General features: G+C 47.3%; 1 long non-coding RNA gene across 1 annotated transcript; it reads right to left on the reverse strand.

Annotated features, from left to right (window-relative positions):
• Window positions 1–1,108: 1,108 nt before the first annotated feature.
• On the reverse strand, window positions 1,109–18,500 carry LOC309848874. Its single transcript, XR_014303352.1, has 4 exons — window positions 18,375–18,500; window positions 8,208–8,349; window positions 1,316–1,504; window positions 1,109–1,211 (listed from the first exon to the last, which is right to left on the reverse strand). It is a non-coding gene; the product is annotated as an uncharacterized lncRNA (long non-coding RNA).
• Between the last annotated feature and the right edge of the window lie 1,151 nt (window positions 18,501–19,651).

A 19,651-nucleotide genomic window follows, 5' to 3' on the forward strand; every position in this document is an offset into this window, starting at 1 on the left:
CTCAAAAAACAAACAAACAAACAAGCAAGCAAGCAAACATACAAAATATGGATGAGCTGGGAGAAAATAAGCAATGTTTCCTCTTTCCTATCAAGAGAAAGACCATTCCTGAATTATCTAAGATTTTGCTTTTACCTGAATAACCATACAGTTCAATAGGACTTGAAGGAAAAAGCATGTTTGGTCCTCAGCGATCCTTTCCCCTGATATGGCCGGCAAGAGTGGAGTGATTCTTGTGGATATATCTTTGCTCCAGAGTGGGGAAAAAAAGGAGTTCTTTCACCAACGTTCAAAGGGTTTTTAAAAAATGGCCTTCATTAAAATACATCTGCCCCTCCTTTGGAACCTGCTCACGCTACACTCCAGGCCAGCGAGCATCAAGGGGTTGGAAATACGGTACAAACTCCCATGAAGCCACCTCTCCCTCTAAACTATTCTTCTCTCTGCCAAATTCTGCTTCGGTCAGCCTAAGGATCAAATACCTGTCTTTGGGCAATAAAGTGATGTGCATTAATCAATCATTGGCCCTAACTGGCAAGTTCCTTAAAAACTCATGGGACACAGATGGTTGCCATGACTTTCCCAGGAAGCAGCTACTGTCTTTCCATGAATGCGGCATGAAAATACAGGGCTGGGTGAGCAGATGAATGTCCACTCGTGAAACAATCATGCTGAGGACAATAAACAGTAGTTTTGGATGGCAGATTTAAATTTCATTCACAGCCAAGAAAACACTCCAGATACATGATGTGTCTCCACTTCCTGTTGTTTCCAACATCTGAGTCCTCCCTTCCATTCCTGTTTCCACCACTTCAGTAAATGTCTCCCATCCTCATTGCATATAAAAAAGGCTCTGATTCTTTCTATTCTAATGTCTGTAAGACATTACTGTGAACAAGAGCAGGGGATAATTCCTCCTCCAAACCCATCTATGAAATAAAGGGTTCTATTCAGATCATGACAAGCTGAGGAATCCCTCAAGAGAACTTCCAGAGTCATTTCAACCTGTAAGGCTGGCTAAAATGTTCCTCACCATCCGCCACACCAGGGCTAGGACTGATGAGTGTCTCCACCATGCAGGTCCCTAAGGATGACATGATCGCTGGGAAACCAGGCACGAGGCAAGCAAAAATCAGCACCTGCTCTTCTGCAAAGTTTGTCTGAAGTGCTTGAAGCCACAGAAGAAACAGATTGACTCCTTCAGATCTTACCTAAAAACAAAATTAAAGGTGACAAAATTAAACACATGTTTATGCAGAGATGCACTGCAATGCAGATTCAGTTCTGAGAAAGAAAAACTAGAAGTTAAAGGTACCGTTAAACTCCTGCACCAAGTTCTTAGTGACAAGAAATCAGGCGTGCTGCAAGAAGCCCAAGGGTGAAGAGTTGGGGTCTGGAGCCACAGTGCCTGGTTCCAATGCAGGCTCTGCTTTTTGCTTTTTGCTTGCTTAGCTGTGGCCAGTGGAGAACCACCAAACTTCTCCCTTTGCATCAGTCTCTACCTCTGAAAAATAAGGATGATAAAAGAATTTACCACAAAGTGTTTGCACAGGGATAAGTGACTTACAACAGTGCCTGTATCATCAACTGTCATTTAATCACAAAAATAATGCAAAGACAATCATCCTCCAAATTTACAGTGTGCTTTGAATAGGGTTTTTTCTCTAATATGCTTATGTATCATGGAAAGTTCTTGAAAAATCTCAGAGCTAAATAAGACCTTAAAGACCTGGCTCAGTTATTTGACCTTGAAGCCCATTCATCAGGCATTTCTACACCAGCCCTCCTTTTTATTATTTTTTTTTTTTTTGCCCGTGCAGGTAGCTACCTTGAGGGCTGCCACCAAATCATCACTTCCACAAAGAACCATTCAGAAATTTCTGGAACTCATATCATGGCTGGACTTCTGGCATAAGTCCATTGTTCCTGGTGGATGCTTCCAGTAGTAGGAAATGGAACATGCTCAATGAGGGCAGGGGGTTGTGTTTGACTTGCCCACTGCCATATCTCCAGCACCTAGAAAGGTGCCTGAAACACATAGCTGGCATCCAGTAAATGTGTGCAATAAATGAGTGAACTAGACAAAAATAGATTTGCACTGGTAGACGTGGCCTGTGGAGTACAGCTTCAAAAGCAGGAGAGTATTGAGAGTCCTACATGGTAGGTTGCATGGCACTGAGTTAAAGAAAATGGGTCCTACAATCAGACCAAAGGTTAAACCTCGAAAGTTGTGCGATCTTGGACAAGTCACCTACAAGAACAAAGACCCCTGTCTTCTATTGATAACAGCTGGGAAGAGAGAACCCATTTCAGAACGAAAGGGGACACAGGACGGCTGTGTACGACACTTATATTGTGGTCAAGATGGCAGTGTAAATTCACTTCATGGGGTCCCACACCATCCTCCCTCACTACCATTTGAAATACATGGTAATAAGAGATGAAATATATATATATATATATTTTTCAGTGTAACACTATTCGTTGTTTTTGCACCACACCCAGTGCTCCATGCAATCCGTGCCCTCTCTAATACCCACCACCTGGTTCCCCCAACCTCCCACCCCCTACCCCTTCAAAACCCTCAGATTATTTTTCAGAGTCCATAGTCTGTCATGGTTCACCTCCCCTTCCAGTTTCCCTCAACTCCCTTCTCTCCATCTCCCCTTGTCCACCATGCTATTTGTAATGCTCCACAAATAAGTGAAACCATATGATAATTGACTCTCTCTGCTTGACTTTTTTCACTCAGCATAATCTCTTCCTAGAAGAGATTATATATATATATATTTTTAAAAGATTTATTTACTTACTTATTTATTTGACAGAGAGAGATCAAAAGTAGGCAGAGAGGCAGAGAGAGAGAGGAGGAGGAAGAGGGCTCCCTGCTGATGCAGGACTCAATCCCAGGACCCTGAGATCATAACCTGAGCTGAAGAAACAGGCTTAACCCACCCACTTAGCCACCCAGGTGCCCCTAGATTAAACACATATATTTTTTAAAGATTTTATTTATTTATTTGGCAGACAGAGATCACAAATAGGCAGAGAGGCAGGCAGAGAGAGAGGAAGGGAAGCAGGCTCCCTGCTGAACAGAGAGCCTGATGTGGGGCTCAATCCCAGGACCCTGGGATCATGCCTTCAAGCCGAGCTGAAGGCAGAGGCTTTAACCCACTGAGCCACCCAGGCACCCCTAGATTAAATATATTTTTTTTAAGAGAAGAGAAAAGTTAGCAAGTTAACCTCGGTAAAAAACAAAACAAAACAAACAAAACCCAAAACTGACAAACATCTCCATGAAGCAGCAACCGCAGAAATTCTCAGTGATGCACAGATGTGTAGCGACAGGAAAAGATGTCTGGAGGCTGACTTCAAGGAGGACAAGTCGCTCCCACTGGAGATAAAGGCAGACAGAAAGGCCTGCTCGCTTGCTGCCTGAAGCCACAACTTCAACTGGGCTGCGGACTTGATTGCACACCACTTGCTTCACCAGAACACTGTGAAGTTTCCAGTAGCTCATTACATCTAAACACTACTGCCTCCTTTAACAAGGTTTCCCTTCCAGATTGCCCCTGACTTACAGGGATAGGCAGTAGGTATCCCTCCATGTGCTCCTTCCAAATTCTCTCCTCTCTCTGCTTTCTTCTGATCCACTTTTTATTTATGGGCTAGCTTTACAGGATATCCCTTCTGTGATTAAACAGGTCTTAATAATTCTACCTTTTGTAAAGGAAGCCTTCCCCAATTATTTAGATGTTGATAAATATTTACCTCTGAATCTCCATAAATCATCACTTTATATGGCACCAACATGTAGAAAATAAGAATGAAGTTACCCAATTTTCAGAATGAACCATACAAATGACAACCTACCATCTAAAGCCAGAGACAGAGAACATCTGCATAAACTAAAGTAATGCTGGTTCCTTATTCATTCATATTTATTATGCAAAATAAAAGTTTTAGGAAGATTAGAATAATGCATACTTGTTCTATTATATAGGCAACTAATCCTCTGTAGATGGTAATGTATCCATAACTCCATCTCCAATCTAGAATTTCTGAACACGAGGAGAGGGTATTAAAATCTCCTCTGTGGGAGGCAGAGCATTACAGTGTCTGGCTCTGGCCTTCCTGCTGCAGGATGAGACTTGCAATTAGTGATGGCAAATGGAATTCACAAAACATTTCTGGGCTTTAGAAGACATCGGAAAACTAGCAAAGGACTTAGAAAATGGTAGGAAAGGAAGCAGGAAGAGGGAGGTGGCAGAAACAAGTGAGCCAAAACCTGATCTGTAAGCAACAAGCTCAAGAGAAACAAATCAGGGTGCCAGAGAACAAATGCCATTTTCACTGCAGGATCTCTACAGGCCTGTGCCCTCCAGACCCCGTTCCCACCACACGGTAAGTTGGGGGAACTGAACCTGAGATTTCCTTAATAAACCAGGACCCTCAAATGGAACCAAAGTGATCCCAACCAAGAACACTCCCAGCCTCCTGGCAAAGGAAAGACAAACCCTCCAGGAAAAAACAGACAGACAAACAAACAAACAAACAAACAAAAAACACCAAAAAACAGAATTAAAAGAGATTACATCTATGTTCCAATAAATCTGGTCTCAAAATCCCTTCACAGAGCATGCAAGAAATGAGGCCACTGTGAGAGACAGAAGACTGAGGGAAAATGAAGACTTTAGACACTGGAATGATCAGATACAGAATAGAAAATATTACATGTTAATTGTTTAAGAACACAAAAGAGGTTTAAAAATGAAGAAGGATCAAGAGCCTATCAAAAGCAACAGGCCAAGTGTGAACATGGAACTGAAGGAAGTTAAACAGGGACCAAAAATCACTGAGACGTAAAACACAACAGAAAACACACCAGAATGGTGGGGCAGTAGATGAGCCCCGAATGAAGGACTTCACAACACTGCACCAAGAAGTGAAGACATTCCCCAGAATGCAACACAAGGAGGCAGGAGAAGAGGATGAACGCCAGCTTGAGAGACACCGAACAACAGACGGGAGGTTTAAATAAGAATCGTGGGAAGTACAGCAGAAGGACAGAGTCAAAATTTCAGAAGAAAACAGCTGAGGATATTACAGAAATGATAAATCCAGAAATACAGGAAATGCACAGATACCAAGCAAGATGAGAAATCTTCAATTAAACATTTTGTGGTAAAGCTATAGAACACCAAAAACTAAGAAAAGGCTTTAAGGAAAAGGCATTTAAAGGAATGAACAGGGTGGAAACAGGGTTTAAAGCTGCTACAGTGGTAAGGAGATGCTAGTAAAATGGTACCTGTAAAGGGTGACAGGAGTATTTTTACTGCCACTACTGCTAATACTGTGTCTAATGCACATAACAACTGAAGACTGCGAAGGTTAAGCTGGAGCAGAAAAAAATTAAACGAATTATGATCCTCAAAAGAAGGATCATGTCGGGGCGCTTGGGTGGCTCAGTGGGTTAAGCCTCTGCCCTCAGCTCAGGTCATGATCCCAGGGTCCTGGGATCGAGCCCCGCATCGGGCTTTCTGCTCTGCAGGGAGCCTGCTTTCTCCTCTCTCTGCCTGCCTCTCTGCCTACTTGTGATCTCTGTCTGTCAAATAAATAAATAAAATCTTTTTTTAGGGTGCCTGGGTGGCTCAGTGGGTTAAGCCGCTGCCTTCGGCTCAGGTCATGATTTCAGGGTCCTGGGATCGAGTCCCGCATCGGGCTCTCTGCTCAGCAGGGAGCTTGCTTCCTCCTCTCTCTCTGCCTTCCTCTCTGCCTACTTGTGATCTCTCTCTGTCGAATAAATAAATAAAATCTTAAAAAAAAATCTTTTTTTAAAAAAAAAAAGAAGGATCATGCCAATGAATTTCACAACTCTGGTGATCACTTTAAGAGCATCTCTTCTTTTTATCATAGCATTTGTATCATGTCCAGGATGAGATATTACAGCACACATGATAGAATATTTTAAAACAATAGTCCATTTTGCTCAAACTCCATGTTGAAAGCAAACGACTCTGTCAAACACTTTGAAGAAGGTAAAAGTAGTGGAACCATGTTTTGTCAAGAAAGCCCAGGGAGAAAAGCAGGTATTAAAACCAAGTAGCAGTATCGAGGAAGGGCAGCCTCAGGAAGAAAATGAACACCGTTTTCTTCTGCTTTGTTCTCTTTTTTGTTTTCTTGTTGTTGGTATCTTTTTTTTTTTTTTTTGGTCTTTCCCAGAAATCACTTCATATATATACATTTATCTGTTCAACTTCAGTGAAAGTTGGGAGGAAAAGGTGCCAGAACTTTTGAATGGTTGTCTTCAGCTGAGTGCTTATTTTCTTCCTTCAGTTTCTCTGGGGTTTCCCACTATTCTTCAATAAACATGTGTTGCTTTCTGGCAGGGTAAAGCCAAATGCATTTTTAAAAGAAGTAATGGCAGGTCATCCGTCCATCCAGATCAGGAGAGAGCCCATACCAGAAAAGGCAGAGAGGGTAGTACACTCCCCTCTGTGAGTTCCTGCCCTCTTGGTCTTTCCTCAGCCCTTGCTCTCTGCTATGTCTCTCCAGTCACACCCCAAACCCAGAGAAACAAAAGGACTCTTCAAAACTTAAACCCTATGAGAAGGGCCACGCGGAGGCAAGGAGAGCCCTGTAAGTCTCTGAGCCATGTGGTCTGTATCTGAGACTGCACATCTCCTTGAGCCACGTTCCATTCCCTCCATGCCTAATGTTGGCCTTGTGTTCTACAGAAGCAGTCAGGGCATCCATACACTCCTCTCTGTGTGCTTTTCTGTATACCTGATCCCATCTCAACCCACAACATCCAGCAGCATGCACCATCTGTCATCTCCCTTCAGTCAACCTGCAAATAGGTAAACACAGCCTGTAAAACCCACCCTTGTCCAAGCTATGTCTGGAGTTATGATCGTCTGTGTCTTTACCATCAAACTTTCTAAAAGGCTATTCTTGTGTGTGACCTCCATGGTATCACGCCCAGTCACTCTATCTCTATGTCTGGCTTAGGACTCCACTACTCACCTCCCATTTTCTTTCAGTACTCAGTGACAACCTCCTCGATCTACCCTCACCCCTTAATCAAGCTTGCTTTGCAACTTTTCACATCATCGAACATTGCTGACATTTCATTCCTTGAAATCTCTCTTCTCTAGACATCTGTGCAAAAATGCCTTCCTGGCATCAAAGCCACGTCCCTCCCCTTCCATCCACTACTCCTTTATTCTTCCCCTTTATCTGCCCAAGAAAAGAAGGAATTACCCTAAATCCTTAACTGTCACTCTCTCTACAAGGAATATATCCCTTGGCAACAGCATGATTGCATCTCTCTTCCCCCAAGCACCCATTCCTACATTTTGACTGTCCAACCAGAACCTACACCTGCACGTCCAACAGACACCTCAACTCAGATTGCCTAAAGCTGCACTCCTCCTCTTACCTCCTGCACCTGGCTCCCTTCCTGAGTTGCCACGACTGTTGTGGCAGTTGACACATCAGACTCAACATTCTGAAAGCACAGAGGCACCCCTAAGCCTACTGCAGCATTTTTTTTTCCCATAGCCGAGATATAGAAGCAGCCCAAGTGTCCAGCAACAGAAGACAAAGTGGTACATACACACAATGGTATATTACTCAGCCATCAAAAAGGATGAGATCCTGATATTTACAACAGTATGGATGTACCTAGAGGGTATTGTGCTAAGCAAAATAAGTCAGACAGAGAAAAACAAATACTGTATCTCCAGGGATGAATCCTTAAAAAATGCCCTACATATTCAAGTTTTAAGGCAGGACCAGAAGCAACAGTTTTAGCATATATCACCACGATATAAAATAAAATCTTTAAAAAAAAAAAAGGAAATAATAGGACAACAGCAATTAGGGTAAAAAGACTTAACAACTGTCTTGCTCAACATCACCAGCACCACACCAGCTACACGTCTGACCCCCAGACCAGCATAGCAGGTGTGAGGACAGGTCCAAGCAGAGGAAGTGTTACTTGTCACATTTTTTGAAAAATGATAAACAGAAGGGATGCCTGGGTGACTAGGCTGGTTGAGCGGCCAACTCTTGATCTCAGCTTGGATCTTGATCTCACAGTGGTGAGTTTGAGTTCCACACTGGGCTCTGCACTGGGTGTGGAGCCTGCTTTAAACTAAACTAAAATAACACCTCTGTCAAAAGTACGTGAATTCACAACTTACATGTAAGTCAAGTTCTACTTGTTCTAAGACAGCATGAAAACCAAGATGTTGTTATCAAGACAGGAAGCAAGATAAATTGTGTATTCCATGTGCCGTGAGATGACTCCAACTGCATCCAAGTCAGCCATGGCCCTCCACACATCTGCAAGAGAGGGTATATTATCCACATTAGCACAGAGGAAACCAAGGCTCAGAGAGGTTAAAAAAAAAAAAGAGTCCAAGATCATAGCATCATTTAGCAGCATAGCCAGAATGTATAGGAATTACCTCAAAGCAGGCCACACTAGTGGAAGAATACCTTAGTGTGGAGTTATGAAAACCCAGGTAGAACGCTGCCTCAGAAAGGCAGATAATCAATAAAGGAAAAAGAAAGAGGCGCCTGGGTGGCTCAGTCGGTTAAGCATCTGCATTGGGCTCAGGTCATAAATAATCCTGGGATCTTGCCCTATGTCAGACTTCCTGCTCAGCAGGGAGTCTGCTTCTCCCTCTGCCTCTGCTCCCCATTCATTCTCATAAACAAACAAATCAATAAAATCTTACCCAAAAAAAAGAAAAAAATAAAGATTATAAGCTTACAATAAAGATATGAATGATGAGTCAAAGCTTTCAGTGACACACCCACACCTGCCTACAGTTCTCTGGCTAAAACATGGGTGGAATTGATGGGGTTAGAAGAACAGGAGGCACATAGGCCCGGACAGCACAGACCCAGCAGATGCAGAATCCTGGTGTAGGTTTAGCTAGCTTTCATTGTCCTTTAAAATGTCAAAGCTAAAGAAATCTGGTAGGGTTATTGAAGTCTGATCCTGGGGGATGCCTGGTTGGCTCAGTCTGTTAGGCAGCAGCCTAACATGACTCAGGTCATGATCACAGGGTCCTGGGATCAAGTCCGACATCAGACCCCTTACCCAACCAGAAGCCTGCCTCTCCCTCTGCCTGTTGCTCCCCCTGCTTGTGCTCTCTCACTGACAAATAATCTTTAAAAAGAAAGAAGAAAGAAAAAAAAAGAAAAGAAAAATAAAATCTGATCCACAGTATAGAACAACACAAAGGATGGTACTTTCTTGGGCTGATTTCTGTTTGTTTGATTTTAAGTAGGTTCCACAGCCAGCATGGACACTAGTACAGGGTTTGATCTCAGGACCCTAAGACCATGAACTGAGCCAAAGGCAGACAATCGATTAAGCCACCCAGGCACCCCACTTTCTTGGGTTCTAATGGGACTTTTCCTAGGTTCTAATCCTAGCTGTACTGGCTGCCAGGGGGAATGAAGTCCAGCACCACAAGAAAAGCATCCCAAGGCAGCAGTCCTCTGCAGAAGATTTGCTGGTGGCTGCCATCATCAAAGAGTCAGTGGGTGAAGTTGTTGAAGCACAGTGGGAACAATGATAGCCACTGCCTTTTGGGTGTCACTGAATCATCCTACTCATCTTCAGGAAGCCTGCCCCTTCTCCAGTCAACGCAGCAAAAGCAAACTTGTTAGAAGAACAGGGGAGGGCGTCATCTCCCTGCCTCCCAGAAACTGAAGCAACCAGCCAAACAGTGCAGCACTGGAGTAAAAATAAAAATATGAAGGAATGTGGCTGCACCTGGGTAGCTCAGTCTGTTAAGCATCTGCCTTTGGGTCAGGTCCTGATCTCAGAGACCTGGGATCTGAGACCCACATCAGGCTCCATGCTCAGTGAGGAGTCTCCCTTTCCTTCTCCCTCTGCCCCTGCTCCTAGCTCATTCTCTCTCTCTCTCAAATAAATAAAATCTTTAAAATAAGAAATTTAAAAATGAAGGAATGAATCAAAATGCAGAATTCAGAAACAGAACTACAGATATAAAAACTACATATAAAAACCTGAAATATGACCCGGTGAGTGAGGAAGGATTATTAAATCATGATACTGTATGAATTGATTGCCAATTTTTTCTTAGAACATAGAGCACACTACACTACACGAAAACGAAAACACAAAATTAGGATTGAATACAAAAACAAAATTATCAGTGTTATTCCATCAAGTGTTTCTCTAACCTACTGATCAAAACCTCAGTTCATCCTCCAAAAGAATCTGGGCACCACCTCAGCACACATGAACACATTTTCAGGCCACAGTTCACACTGCTCCAGTCCTCACTCTAAGTCCTGAGCCATGGGCTCCTCCAGGCAAAGCCACCACCAACTAGGCCCCTGCCCTAGAAATCCCCAAACCCAACCACTTCACAACAGGGAGACTCAGGGAGATTCAAATGGGCAGAAACGTGGGACTTTGACTTTTTTTTTTTTTAATTAAAAGAAAAATACAGCAAGAAAAATTTCTAGCACAAAGTGAAGAGCTAATCTTTCACAATGTCGAGAGTATTAGAATTATCAATACACCATCAGTAGTTTGATAGGTCAAACAGGCCAAAAGCTGGAAACACAAGAGGAAATGCTCACAGCAAACAGACCTGAAAGCCAGGGCCTGGACCGGCTGACATGGCTCTGCCGCTTACCACAGCGAGAAAGTGTAACTTTCCTGGGCCTCAACTTCCCTCCTGGCCAGCAGGAAAGTGGCAACACCACAAAATTCATATCTGGTGGGGGATTACGTGAAAGGAGAATGCTCAGTGAGAGCCCCGCCACACCGCCCGTCCAGCCACAGTCTGCGCCCAGTGAATGGGAATTTCCTCTACTGCAGCCACACGAAGAGCTGAAGGATCTGCACAGGATGCCTGTTTATTTACCAGTCACAAAACCACGTTCTGCCATAAACAGAGAGGGCAAGAGACCCCAAGAGATGGGAATATCCCTCACCCTTGCCTGGACCAGGCTTTCAAGACAAGTTGGAAAGCCCACAGCAGCTCTGCCACTGACTCTGAATGAGCCTTTGGAAGACAACACCATCCCAAACAACAGTTTAATTTACTTCTCTTTAAAAAGCAGTGAGACAAGGTCTTGGCCACATCTTCATAAATTAACAGCTTAGGAGGCTAAACCCCAATGATTTAGTTATGTCCCCAGCAGGCACACCTCCACTCGTGGGCAGCTTCAGGGAGAAAGGGTGCCTCCCCATCCATGAGGACACCCTCTGACATTCATCTGAAGATGCTTCCTACCCATGGGCATTTACTCCCTGGAACCCCCCCATCTAAGTTCCTCTCTGGATGCTGCACGAGGCAACTTCCTCACACCCCCATCACCACTGGTGACACCGCAGCTACCCCCGAGCCTTCAAGCAGGGTGCACCTGTCTTTGCTGCCAAGCGTCCCATCAGCCCAGCTCCATCACTGATTTCTGTACCCATAATTAATTAACTTATGCATGTATGTATTTATTTATTTTTACAGCTTCATTTATTTTAGGGAGAGATAGACAGAGAGAGAGGTACAGAGAGAGCACACACACACAAATACAGGGAGATAGAACCTCCAGCAGATTCTACACTGAGAGCAGAGCACACCTCAGGGCTCAATCCCACCACCCTGAGATCATGACCTTAGCTGAAACCAAGTGTTGGATGCCTCAACGACTGAGCCACCAGGCACCCCTCTGTACCCTTAATCTTAAGAAAAGACAGACACCGCTTCTTTCTGTCAGCCACGGCCTCATAAGCCATCTGTCACACAGCCAAAGTTTCCAGAGGGTAGGACCAGGTCTGCAACACCAGTGATGCCAGAGTATCTCCATAAAACTACAATCTAGTGAGTACCAGGCTCTGCTCTAAGCTCCTAATATGGCCTTCTATTTTGTACCCCTCACAGACCTACATGCTAGGTATTATCCACAGTGCACAGAGGAGGACACTGAGGTCCATGGCTTACCCAAGCGATCTACTTTTATGTGGCAGCAGCAGGGGCCTGAACCCAAGTCTGTGACTCCAAGGCCCCTCCGTCAACTCTGTTACTCATGCAGCCCCAACACAGTCATCAAATACCTCCCTAAACCCTCATCCCTCCTGTGAAAAAGCATGGTCTTCTGCCATTTCCCAGATGGGAAGAAAGCCGGCGTGAGCCAGATATAGTGACCTGCCCATGATGGTACAGGCGATGTCCCCTCTGTTCTCCCCCCAACACCCATGTCATTCTGCACGAGGCCCCATGTGGTCCTTCATGCTTCCAGTGGAAAACTCTGGTGAGACCACCAGTCTCCTGGCAGGCCTTCAACTTGACCCTGGAGGACAGGACCAGTTAGGAGAAACCGGCTAGTTAAGCCTCTGAAATGGGGTCCTACCACCCAGGAAAACCCCCTTATCTCTAGGGCATCGCCCGTGTGAATTAGCTGGATTTGTAGAGGGCTCCACAAGCACCAGCCTTGCTGAGTCACTTTCTCTAAGGTGGTGGCTGAGACAAAAAGGACCCAGGAAAGAAAGGCATAGGCTGTTGTGGAACTCCAGTGCCTTGGCATCAACAATTAATGTGAGCAGCTGCCTCTGCTCACCAGATCTGCATTTTATGTGGGGCACACTGTTCAAAGTTTACACCCCCCATCTCTGTAACCTTCACGACAACCCCTGGAGCTCCCTGCACCATCATTACCACCTCACAGACAAGGAGACAAGGCATGAGGGGTGTGTAGAATGATGCAGCTCTGTGCTGGGGCCAACCGGGGGAGGACTCCCACAGGCTTGCTCTTCCCACTGCTGCAGAAGCAGCTGAAAACAACGAGTTTTTCCGTTTGCATTATGTAGAGTGGAAAAGTCAACCATAAAGTTTATTCAATTTTTAAATGGGTTATTCCTCAGGATAAAAACAGTTCCAAAAAATAATTTCCGAGAAGTTCAACATATTCCTCCTTCCAGGTGCCTGGAATGTGATGGAATGTTGTTAAAATAAGTTCTGGCCCATCAGTATGCCAGACAGAAACTGGAAGTAAGCTGTTGCAGGTCCCCAAAGGCTCCGTCACAACCCTAAGGAGAAAACATATAACTTTCACTGTCCCAAAGTGGTTATGTTTAAAAAAAAAAAAAGGCACAGGTGGAACATTTTAAATTACAGACTTTCAATGCAGGGGCAGTGGGGGCGGGGGGGGCGGGTGTCCCCCAACTACCCCCAAATGTTTCAGCTATATATAGTGACTTACCAAAGTGACTCATCACAAGTACCTACAAGGTGACTGACAGGCAACTGACCGATGAGGAAGGTATTCAGACTGCTTAACAAAACCAACACAACTTAGAATTTTCATTATTAAGAAGAGAAAACCATTTATTAAACACTCGCCAGGCACCAAACCCGCTAGGCACTGTCACACGCTCTACTCATCACAAGGCTGCCAAACTCAGTGCAGAAACTGAGGCTGAGTAAGTCACCTAAGATCATGCAGCACCAGAAACTGGATTCCAACCAGTTCTGACATCAAAGCCCACCCCAGCTTGCTGCAATGCTTCAGAACCTAAGCTTTGTGATGATCAATAAACTACATGCTTAACAATGTTTACACATCTCTGTTAGAATTCAGGGAAAGGTTTTTAAAAATGACATACACAAGGGGAAAAAATAATACAGTTTCTGGAGGCAGGCTGCCCAGGGTTCAAATCTTGGCTCCTCCACTTGCAAGCTGTGTGACCTTGGACTCCTTTAGCTCCCCTGTGCCCATATTTCCATGCATTAAAATGGTAGCCATAACAGACCCTATCTCCTAAGGCAAATAAAGCATTTTGGTGTTGTTGTTCTTCTTTTAAGATTTTATTATTTATTTGACAGAGAGAGAGAGACAGGGTGAGAGGGAACACACACAGGGGGAGTGTGAAAGGGAGAAGCAGGCTTCCCACTGAGCAGGAAGCCTGGTGAGGATTAGATCCCTGCACCCTGGGAGTATAACCTCAGCTGAACAACTGAGCCACCCAGGTGCCCACAAATAAAACATTGAGAATCATTCCTGGCATGAGTTAAACCTCAGAAGGTGTGGGCTGGTGCTACTTCTTGCTGGCCACTAGATAGAGTCAGCAGCCTCAGGCCCACTGTTTTAGCAACTCATTTGCATAAACAAAGCCCAGGATCAGCCACTTTGTGCTTACCCTATGATTTCTTCCTGTCACTAACATCTCCCCTCACTCCTGCTCTGTGGCACTAAGCTCTGGGCCTCAACTTCCCATCTGTCAAATGAGGTGAGGAGCCCAGCTGATCTATCTGAGGTCCTTCCAGCTGGGCAACCTAGGGTTCTTGGTAACTCAGGGCCCAGAAATTTCAGAACCATCCTAACACAAACATTACCAGATGACACTCACTCAATTTCCTCAAATTTTCTCTTCCGTGTTATGTATAAATGCTTATTTTCATGGCAAATCTTCTCCAAGATCCCAGAGCTCCACGAGCACCCAGAATAGGCTGGGCAGGCATCCCCAGTGCTGAGGCTGGGGACATGATGGTCAGAAGCTCTGACCTCCAGGGGAGATGGATTCCAAATCAAGCTGCTCTGATAAGCAGGTCTTCCCTGTTAGAGAGGATTTCAACAGAGCACAGTTAAGAGGAAGTGCAGGTAAGAAACTCAGAACTTGGCGCACCGGACAGAGGGCAGTAGGACAGTGGGCCGGAGGGGTGACAGAGGGATTGAGAGGAATGGCATGATCAACAGAGGCCAGCCAAGGCAGCACTGATGCTCAATGTGAGAGGGTGGGCTGGGGATACACTGTGAAAATGGCTTCAAAGGCAGGAAGCAAGCCCAGCTCAGCACAAAGCAAAGTCCTGAGCAGGAACCTTCTGGGACCAGGTTGGACACTAAGGTGAGCTGAAAATGGCTGTGGCACCCAGTGCAGTCTGAATCTCACCCATGCCTCTCACAGGCTGGGTGACCCCGGGCCAGTTATGCTATGTCCTTTAATGTTTCCTAAAGGGTATATTCACTCCATAACCCTGAGCCATGTTCTCATTTCGGTGAGTGTGGGAGGCCGCAATAAGGCTTGAGACGAGAACCAAACCAGACCCTGACTTGTGCCTCCTTTAAAGTCCAAATAACCTTACAAAAGGTTTAGGACGGGAAAAGATCAGTAGCACTGGGCAAGAGTCTGTGCTATGTGTTGTGCGCTCGCCTACATGACTTCCCACATGCTTACTAAACAAATGAGAACAATTCGGTTGGGCTAAAAAGTTCGTTGCTGGTCCTTGCTGCCTTAGTACAACCCATAATTTACTTTCAGGTTTGCTGTATTTGTACTGGCATCAGCCATTTGGCGTCATGAGGAACCATAGTTGCTTAACTAAACACAGATGTAATGTCACTATATATATGGCCTTAAGGCTTTGAATAAACTTAGCACTGTTGGACATCCTCCTCAGTGCTCCTCCTGTCCCCCATCTCTCTGCTTCTCGAGTTCTTTTCTTCATCCTCTTACCCTCATGTTCCTGGTTCATTTGTTGCGCCGGCCACGACAGGTGAGGATCTGATGGTGCCCACTATCTACAGAGATCCAATATATACAACTAGGACAGCCTGGAGGGGGGTGGGCAACCCAGGCTGGACAGGGAGTTAAGAAGGAGTCAGGAAGGGCGCCTGGGTGGCTCAGTGGGTTAAGCCGCTGCCTTCGGCTCAGGTCATGATCTCATGGTCCTGGGATCGAGTCCCGCATCAGGCTCTCTGTTCAGCAGCGAGCCTGCTTCCTCCTCTCTCTCTCTCCGCCTGCCTCTCTGCCTACTTGTGATCTCTCTCTGTCAAATAAATAAAATAAAATAAAAAATCTTAAAAAAAAAAAAAAGGAGTCAGGAAGAAGTCATTCCCACACTTGAGGCATGGGTTGGTACTGACCAGAGACACTGGGCAAGAGACAGTGTCCTAGGACTGCTGTAAGACTAGCCGGGTCCAGGCAAAGCGCCTAACAGTGTGTAGATGTAACCCATCTGTAAAAGGTGGATGGGGGGTGGTGGTTGCAGCTGGTTGAGCATCTGACTCTTTGTTTTGGCACAGGTCCATTCACCTGGCCCATTCACCTGTGCCTGCATGTGTTCTGTGGTGTGCTCTTTATCTCTTTCTCTCTCTCTCAAATAAATAAATCAAAAAAAAAAAAAAAAAAAGAAAGTCAGGAAGGATCAGGAGACCTGCTGTTAAGGTCCCAAAGACTCCACCTTCCTCAACTAGCCTCCGGAAATAAAGTAAGTGGATGCCCAGGAGCCTCCTGGACACAAAACTTTCCAAAGCAAAGCTTTCAATTTCATACTGGAGAAAAGGTTGCTGTGCAAATTCAAGACAAAAAAAGCCGGCCATGGTGGGGTGGGTTTGGACAGGGTTGGTCCTGTAGGGCTCTGGCCACTAAATGCCCACTGCCCAAGCCAGGAGCCTGGAGTCTGTGCAGCCAGTGCTTCCTGAGGCTTCCACATCATAGCCTCACTCTGAAGTTTCCTCCTGGAAGCTCCTTACCCAGGGAGGCCACCTGTGAGCACCCCCTCACACACACCCCAGCTTCTGTCCCTCCATCCAGCTGGAGTGAAGGATCCCCAAGCCTGCTCTCTCTGGTCTCTCCTGCACAGAGAGGAGTATGTGCCCCGGAAAGGAGGGTCCCTGAGGATACCTGAGTCCTTGGCCCAAGGACAGCTGGCTTGAGAATGTGGGGTTTCGGTGCTCTAGGCACAGCAGTTCCTAGAGGAAAGAGGGTAGGGAGCTCCAAGGTGGAGGGGAGTCCCGGGAGTCTGGGATCACAGATGCCAGTGGCCCCCAAGTGGAAGGGTTTCAGTAACTCCAGAGGTGAGAGGGGCCAGGGGTCAGGCCTGGAGGTGGACAAGGACCACCAACAAGGGGTAGGGGGCCGGAGATGGAAGTGATCCCAGGGTGGTTGCAGGCCCAAAGTAGAGGTGTGGGGGTGGGGGTGGGGGAAAGGGGTCCATGGGCCAGAAAAAAATGGTATCCTGGGGCTCCTGGGTAAAAGGCACTTGAGGTGGAGGGGGCCCAGTGGGGCCCAGACTGCGCGGGCAGAGCCAGCGCCTCTCAGGCTGGGGAGCCCGGCGATTCTGAGGGACAAAATTTTCCATCAAGTTCTGGAAAAGAAGCCTGTCAGCACAGGCGTCTCTCCGGGGTCCAGACGAGCCCTGTAGTACTGGGCCCCTTGATGTCAGTAGGGCCCCACGGGTTCCCTGGATACCGAGAAGTGGAGTGAGGGCTGTGGGGCAAGGGCTATGGGGCGTAGGAGCACCAGGCCGCCAGGAACCTGTCCGCCAGGCCCCCCTCCCGCTCCCTTGGACGAAGCAGCAGGTGCCAGCGGGCAGCAGGGCCCCAGTCTCCCTCTCTGCCTAGCGCCCCTACCCCTCCCCAGCCCCTCAGTACCTGAGTCAGCGGGGCACCGATGCACTCCCCCGCGCCTTGCCCAGCCAGCCCAGAACCCCTGCCTTCCTGGGAGGCACTACTTGCACAGTGAGTTTGCTGGGCCCACAGAAGTCGGTGGGCGGGGCAGGCAGGTGCGGGCGAGCTGTGGCGGGTGGGGGGCGGCAAACAGCAGTGCAGGCCTCTCTGCAGGCCCGCGCGCCCTCGCCCAGCCTCCTGTTCTGTCCTGTCCGGTGAGGGGGCTGGCTGCGCCCCCTGCTGGTTCCCGCTGCTCTTCTGCTGACTCCAGGACCCCAGGCCCCGCCCAGTCCCGCCTCCCTGCGGCTCCCTGCTGCTGCTTGAGCTCCAGGCTAGGCCCGCTGCTGCTCCTGGGTGGCCGAGCTGCGGCCCCGGTGCGGTGTGGCTGGCCCTTTTCTCTCCCCAGGGCACAGTGGAGCCGCGAGGGAAGGCCTGAGGGGATCTTCAGTCTGCTCAGTGCCAGTGGACACTCTCCAGGGGCCTCTCTACCTGGTGGGCTCCACCCATGGCCATCTTGGAACCCCTGGAATCCCCTTCAGAGACCAGGTGAAGCCCTCCTTGGGGAATCCAGGCTCCTGGGACCAAGGCGAGTTGATCTTGTGTACTGCTGTGTTTGTTCCCTGGCCTGGCATGGATTGACAGTTGCTGAATTGATCTATTCTGGGGTCATCAAGGGCAGAGCAAAGAGTTCAGGGCTGGGATCCCCAGGCCTGGGGTCCACACAGGCTTGGAGCCCTCTTGGCTGTCCCTGACAGAATGACCAAAGAGGAACCCTCAGAAACATGGATCTGCCTTGAACTGGCAGAGCATTCAGGGACAGGAAGGGGAATGTCTCCTTCGCAGAGTATCTGGAAGCCTGAAGTGGAAGATGGATTTGTCTGAGCCATGGTCATTAGTGTTGGGCCAAGGAACCCCTGGCTTGCTTCTCCTACCTGCATCCTAGGTCTAAAAGGGTGTCTGGGTGGCTCCCTCAGTGCAGCATCTGTCCAGGGTCCTGGGATCCAGCCCTGCATTTGGCTCCCTGCTCAGTGCAGATCCTGCTTCTCTTTCATCCTCTCCCTCTACTTGTGCTGTCAAAAAAAAAAAAAAAAAAAAAGTTAAGAGGGGGGACAAAAAGGCGCGGAAGTAGGAGGCGTCTTTTCAACTTGTACCCCAAAATGAGCTGATTACCTACCAATCACCCATGAACTCAGCCTGAGATCAGAATTATACACGTGTGGATCTCTACAGGGGCAGAAGAAGCCAGTGGGCAGGTAAAGCGGAGTGGGAACTGTGAACTGATATCAGAAGATAAACAAAAGGGGGAGAGAGCTACCAGAGGCAACCAGTTGGAAAGTAATACCCCAATACAAGCGAGAGTGCCCTGCGTCTGGGGACCAGCATTAACTCGGAGACTGGTTGAAAGCACTCCAAAAGAGCAAAGCATCTTTGGGGAAATTATGGGAATCGGGGCGGCTAGGGACAGGGGCTTAAGTCCCTGGTCCCAGGACAGCCTCCCTTGGCACTGAGTCAGAGAGAGTGCGGCAGAGAAACCAGCTCTTGGTCCCTAAGCTGCCACCGCAAGGAGAATGCATGGGGTCCGTTTCCTGTGAGGGAATGGGAGCCACACCAGGCGGCAGAATGCAAGAGTCCTGCTATAGAGCCTGAGATACTCCCCTGAGAGAGATATAAAGGCCCAGCCGGTGCCCTTTGATACACGCCCTTGTTTCAGAGCCTGCACCAAACTCTCGCCCCAGAGAGGTGTGCGAAGGCCCAGCCTGGTGCTCTCGGACCTGTGCCCCATTCTCAGAGCCTGAGACCCGCGCGCGAACCTCTGCCTTCCCTGAAATTGGTGCATGTAAGGTGGGTGCTCTTAGACCCAGAAAGACCGGGCACTCCCAGCCCGGGCCAGCGGGAAAATCTCAGTGTGCGATTGCTGCTTGGAACCTCTCTAGCGGTCTAGAGGTGCCCAAAGCTGCTGCTGCCGTGCTTTTGGGTACAAACAAAAGATCCTACATCCCCAGGGACAGCGACTTGGAACCTGCTCTGCCAGCAGCCAAGGGGGAACTTATTTGGGCTCTGCAGCCAGACTGAGGCTTCTCTCTGAGAGGGAGATCAGGGTGCGGTTTGTTTTCCTCTAAAACTACAAAAACCATCAAAAGCGGTCAAAGTGAGAAAAAAAAGTGAACAAACAAAAAACCGCCAGAGAACAAAAGCCTGAAAAAACAAA

Source organism: Mustela nivalis (assembly GCF_964662115.1).
Source record: "Mustela nivalis genome assembly, chromosome: 15".
In the NCBI taxonomy this organism is placed as follows: domain Eukaryota; kingdom Metazoa; phylum Chordata; class Mammalia; order Carnivora; family Mustelidae; genus Mustela; species Mustela nivalis.